At 36.5% G+C, this 6,365-nt stretch overlaps 1 protein-coding gene across 2 annotated transcripts in view; it reads left to right on the top strand.

The window, feature by feature from the left end:
- Positions 1 to 6,365, top strand: part of Hmgcs1 (3-hydroxy-3-methylglutaryl-CoA synthase 1) — a 22,487-nt gene that overhangs the window by 5,577 nt on the left and 10,545 nt on the right. Inside the window, exon 2 of one of the 2 annotated variants that reach the window (XM_008842115.2) lies at positions 1,359 to 1,417. The exons of the other annotated variant lie outside the window; for it this stretch is intronic. The gene's annotated coding sequence lies outside the window, so the exon portion shown is untranslated. The remainder of the gene's footprint in view (positions 1 to 1,358; positions 1,418 to 6,365) is intronic. 2 annotated transcript variants of the gene reach the window in all.

Here is a 6,365-nt window from a genome sequence, read left to right as displayed (position 1 = left end):
GGGGGTAAACTTAATAAAGTAAAAGGAACTAAAATCATGCAGTGCTCCTAAATCTAATTGAGTAAATGAAATAACACTTTATCAAATAGCATCTGAGTTAGTCTCTAGTTAATCCTACAAAAACAGATGGTAAATTTGCCAGTAATTAAGTAGAGAGCAAAGGAAATGGTGTTTGTGCTCAATATGGAAGCTCGTCTCAAAAGCCTTCAAAATAGTGAGCTGAAGAAATGCTCCAAGTCACTTTCCAGGTTATTTCCATATAATTTTAATATTTTAATGATATTAAAGTTCAGTCACTTGGTGATGTTCTTTGGGGGGGAGGTTGATTGTGATGGTAATTGAACCTAGGCTTTGCCTGTGTGCTAGGCAAATCTATTTTAGCACTGGCACTGGGAGGTTGGGGGGGTATCATTTTCTTAAAGTCTGGTGAGGATGAAAGAGCAGTGTTGAGAAATACAGGTCTAAGGGGGTTGAAGAGATGGCTCAGCAGTTCAGAACACTGACTCTTGCAGAAGATCTGGGTTCGAATCCCAGCACCCACATGGCAGCTAACAACTGTCTGTAACTCCAGTTCCAGGGGCTCTGATAGTCTCTTCTGTCCTCCACAGCATGCACAACACCGGTGCACTTACCTACATGCAAGCAATACGTGCATAAAATAAAAATAATAAAATATAAAAAAAAGAGATATGACTTGCTTTAAAAAAAGAAAAATACAAGTCTTAGATGGAATAAATGAAAATGATTAGGTCTTGCTAGAACCTTGGAAAATACCATCAAGAACTAATAAAGTATTGCTGCTTTGTGTAACAAGCAGTTGCCACACACTTCTCTACCATTTTTCACAGTAGCCCAGTAGTAGAAGAGGAGGTACATTTTACAGATGAGGAATAGAGATTCAAATAGAGATTCTGCATTTTACAGATGAGGAATAGAGATTCAAAGAGCTGCAAATTGCTGCTAAAATACCTTAGAGCAGAGTAAACTCTGGAATCTGTAGTCTCTTTATTACAGAAGTTGACTGTCCTAGTCCAACTTCATTTCATCTTGATTCTTGGTAAACCCGTATTTAGTAAAGAGGACTGTCCCAGCATCACAGTTGGTTTGAAGCCTGATTTGGTAATGTGATCTTAGTTCATCAGCAGAACGGAAACTGCTGCTGTAAGGGCTAATAAAGAGAAGGTGTTGAAACACCTTATGAATAAGCTTAAGGACCACATTTTTCTAAGCACATGCCAAATTCTTTCCTACATGTTGTACTTAGATGAGGAAATGCTTGCTTTAACTCACTGTGAATAGAGTCATTGATTTGTGTGCAGTAATTTATGACTTTAAAAGTTCTCATTTGAAATTCCTAGTGCCTGAAGGAGGAAACAGTGACAGACCTGGAGACTGCAGTTCTCTGTCCTTCACACAGGTATGGTATCAGTCATGCTACTTTAGGAAGGTGTTCTCCAACAAAGAAGAAATTTAACTTTTACCCTAGAGCTAACAAACATTTGTCTCTGCCATATATTCTTTTTTTTTTTCTGCCATATATTCTTAAAATGCTTTTTAGGGTTATGTGTTCTCTAGAAATTAGTTAATGCTGTAATGCTTCTAGTGTTTCTATTTAAAAATTAGTGTTTACTTGTAAAAAGAAAAGTATAGGTAATAAAATATAATCAGAAATAATCATACATAAGCATGTCTGCCAAGAGTGCTTTTTATTTATTTACTTTTTTTTTTTTTTTTGAGACGGGTCTTATTAGGTATTTCTGACTCAAATCTTTGGTCTTCCTACATGCTGAGATTTCAGTGTGCTGCCACACCCTGCATCAGCAATGCCTTTTAAATTACAGTTTTAAAAGATACATATCTGAGCTATTGATGAATCTTTAAGGTTTTGTAAAAGTAGATAGTAATTGCAAAGTGTTTAAGCAGTAATCTATTTGCAACTATTTCTTGCATTATCACACCTTTCTTATGAGTCTTGAGTTTTCTTGTAGTTCATTATTGTGATTTCTTATTGTTGTCACTAAGTTAGATGGCTGATAGGATTTCATTTATTCTATATCCAACATCTACCATATACCAAACAGTGAGTTGGGTTACCAGGGACACAAATATGGACAGGGCACAGGTCTGACTCTATCTTATTTAGTTTAAAGGGGCTCATGTTATACAATAGAGGAAAAACTTTTAAGTTTGAAATAACAACTTGAACAGTTGTCTGGCATACTTTTTCAAAGGATAGTTTGTTGGTGTAAGAGAAGGAAGTGGAAGCAGGGATGTCAGGGGGCCATCCTAATAGCCCAAGGCACCAAAGCTGAAGACTGTCCCTAACTGCATTTGAGGACACAGGTCAGGTTTCCTTGCCTTTGTTTTTCTTCCTTCAGTTATCTCTTCCGTTGCAGGATTATTCAGAGGGATTTATTGGTCCTTCTCCTGCCCTAGGCAAAAAAAAGTTTTCCTGAAAGTCTAAACAAGCTTTCTTATTTTTCTGAGTTAATTCTAGAAATAGAACTTGTGACTTCTTTTGTCCACCAGAGGGGGTGAGCAGTCACTTTAGGGAACAAAGATGTGCTTTTCGCCGGAGCTTGCTTGTTTGAAATTTTTGAGGGTTTACAAAGGACTTTGTGGTAAACATATACCTTTCCCCTCCTTTTTTAATAAAATTAGAATTAAAAGGAAAACCCTACATTTTTTTTATAAATAAATCATCTTAACTGTGCCACTTTTTATTTTGAATTGAATACTCTGAAAGTATTACCAAAAGTTTTTATTACCAAAGTTTTAAGATGAGAGGATTTAACTGTTAGATTTTCAAAATGTGATTCTATTTAGAAAAGTACACTTTATGAATAGTAAATTAATGCACGTATCTTCTCTGGTAGGATAAAGAGCTGACACTGGAATGTGAGCACCTCTGGTCTTTAGCTAGGTTTTTGTTATTTGGTTAATTAGTCTCCCCACCCCACCCCCAATTTATTTCTGGTCTATATCAGATGGCATTTGGAAGGATAGCATTAAAGCACACGGTTATTAGGATCCCTAAAAGTCACAATGAGACTAGAAGTTATATCAACTCTGTTCTAAATGCCACCAAAGCAATGGCTTCGTGTTCCTTTCGTAATCACTTCATAAGCTCTTTAGAAAGGTTTTGCTTGTTTGATTTTATTTTTCTCCCTTAATTTATATTTACTTCAGACAATAAGCATTTCAAATTGTTGAAATTGGATAGCAGTTTACTAAGAACACACCAAAAGCATCTTAGCTACTAGAAACTCCAAGAATGAGTAATATTGACCAAGTGAAAACAGTTAAATTTTTTTCTACATAAAATTCCAAGTGCTGATTCACTTTGAACTTGATGCCTTGTAGACTGTTTTAGCTAACCTGCATTTTCGTGTTTATTCTCCAGAAAAATCACTTATTTAACTTCTAGGAAGTTTAACTAGTATAATGCAAAGAATTGATCAGAGCTAGTCAGACTATAGCAAATATGGATCAGTTTTGGAATTGAAGCCTTGCATTATGGCTCTTTGTGGAGAATTATCAAACATTATAAGGGTAATTTAGTATTAACAATACATCCTTAAAACTTCATTAAATTTACTTGTGGGGAAATATATTACAAACTTCAGAGACTGCGTATTTGTCTATTTTATTTCCCAAAGAATTGTAAACCAGTGGGCCAAGCAAGGGGGGAAATCACTGTCTAAATGTTGTAAACAGTTTGAAGAGTTGAGAAGAATCTGAAGGATTACTCTATGGAAAGGCTAGGAAGTAGATAACTTCTGCCGTGACAGAGTGTAGCAGGGTATCTGCATGCTGTCAATAAGTGGATAGACTGGCTTTCTTCTTTTTCTTTCTTTGAGGTTCTAGAGTCAAATGTAGGGCCTGGTGCAGTGGTCTTTTTCTTTTAATGCTAATTTTAGAGCTTTTCTGTGGACTCTGCTCAGGACTGCATTTAGGATCTGTACCTAGGTGTGGACAGCCCTTCACATCTTCATTTCAACCTCAGAGTAGCCAAGTGGGTACCCACTTTAGAGAATCATAAAATTGATAGGGAAAGTTTGTATAACAGCTCCAAGTAAAGATACATATTGAGCATTTTAAGTGCCTCTCATCTAGAAATCATAGCCCTTCTTTTAATTTGAGACACGCAAAAGAGTTGAAGTTGAAGGAGGCAGAGATTTGACTTTACCCTCATGCTTTAGATTAGAGCTTTGTTTTCCATTGTGGAATTAAAGTAGTAGCAGTGCATACTCTGTGCTTATAAAATGGGGCATACAGAAGTCTAACACATGAAGAGATTGTAAAGCAGTTGGATTTAGTTGAGGTAACCAAACTACTAGTCTGCTTAGGTGCCATAACAAAATTGTGCCATAGACTGGAGGCTTTAAGCAATAGGAATTTATTTCTTTACAGTTCTGGAGGCTGAAAGTCAGTGTACATGGTCAGTTCTTTGTTAAACTTTTCTTGGGTTACAGATGGCTTCCTTCTTGCCATGGCCTTACATATACATCCAAGAGGGCTTGAATGAATAAGCTCTCTGATGTCTCTTAAGGTCCCAAACCTCATGACCTTACCTTCCAAAGGCCATATGTCTGTGCCATCATATTAAGGGTAAGGCTTCAACATGTGAATTTTGGGGAGACACAAATACTCAGTCCACAGTACAGACAGATGCTTGGAAAATGAAATGGTAGAAGCCCTGAATTTCAGATTTCATGCTATGTAAAGAAATTACATAGGGCTCAATTTAAGGTATTCCATAGTCAATTGAATTAAAATGCAATGGTCTTGCATACTTAGAATTTTTATTTATATTTATTGAAAGAGCCCTTTAGATTTAGACATAGACTTTTGTCGTATTTCCCCCTGCACATTCAATAAAAGGAAAATATGTTTAAAAATTGGAAAATTGCCAAAGTTTTCATATTTAGAGTTATTTATTTATTTGCAGGGCTCACTATATTGCCCAGGCTGTTCTTGGGCTCAAATGACCCTCCCACCTCAGCCTTCCAAGTTCTGGAACTGTAGATGCGTGCTAACATAGCAAAGCTTGTCATTTCTGGATTGTTTTTATCTAGAGTTGCTGTTACCTGTAATTTACCATGTAACACCCACTGTGTCACAAAGTGTTTGTGATACAACATTCCATCGAAGAATCCCTGAAAGAATAAAAGGCTTTGATGCTGTCCTTAGGGTCCTGCTATTACCCCTGCTTCGAGATTCATTTTCCCCAGACCATTTGGTTGCTAGGGGTAAAAAGAATGTTCCAGCATTGTTTCTGAGAATTTCTTCCAGGCTGTTGACAAAACCTGACTCTTAATTGGTAAAATGTGATAATGTAGGATAGGCAAGAACCCCACAAGCGATTAGTTGTTTGTTGTCTAGTGCATGGTATAATGAGTTTGGAAGAGAGTAAGAGGGTTGACTGTTTTAGAAAGTTTCATGGTAGGTTATGATCTATGGCTACAAGATTTGAAGAAGCAGAAGCAAGAGGTAAACTGCTAAAGAAATCATGAAATGTTTTGGGATAATAAAATACTTGGAGAGTAGAGAATAGAGAGGTTGTATAGCTAGATGAATCAAGAATGGGGAAACTGGGTAATATTTAGCATTTATCTCTTAACTTGAATGGGCTTCTGTGAGGTTTTTAGTAAAAATCGTATAAGCCAAAATTAAGACTCTTGTGTAAAACCCCATAAAGGACAGACATAGATGGAAAAGTTTAACTAGAAAAAAATGAAGGGACAGGAGCAAAGGTAACATTGCTGATTGTACAGTTCTCCTCATTGGTAATTTTTGTAGTTTAGTTGAACACTACTTACCAGGGAAAAAACAAGGAAATGGAGTTTGTTTGTAGGAAGGTAGGACTAGAACAAAGTACTCTCCTGTTCACTTAATGTAGCTGAGTAGGCCTGTCAAGTCCTAAAACAGCTGAGGTTAAAAATCTGGGAGTTACCCTAGACGTCTAAACATTTCCTTCTTTTCCAGATATCTACTAAATCACAGATTCTGGTTGTTTTTGGTTTGTTTTTTCTTTCTGTCTTCTCTATTTTCTGAGGCTATTCCTTCTTCATTCTTCTTGCTCTAGTTCATGACACAGCATTATCTGGACCACTGTATCAGTTTCCAAACTCAAATCCACTTTTTACACCATACCTGTGACTAAAATAGTGGTGCTTAGACTTTTGACTGACACCTCCAGCAAGAAGTAGACTATATGGCACTGCAGTATATATGGGTAACTGAAACAGAAATCTCTCACATGCGCTATGCCATGCAATCTGCTATTTCTTATTTTCTGTTTCATTTTTTAAAAATGTTTATTTTCCACTCAGTTGACGCCAGAGTTGGGAAGACACATGCAA

This window comes from Nannospalax galili, unplaced genomic scaffold (assembly GCF_000622305.1).
Source record: "Nannospalax galili isolate Female #2095 unplaced genomic scaffold, S.galili_v1.0 scaffold139, whole genome shotgun sequence".
Lineage (NCBI taxonomy): Eukaryota > Metazoa > Chordata > Mammalia > Rodentia > Spalacidae > Nannospalax > Nannospalax galili.
This window is presented reverse-complemented; position numbering and strand designations above follow the sequence as displayed.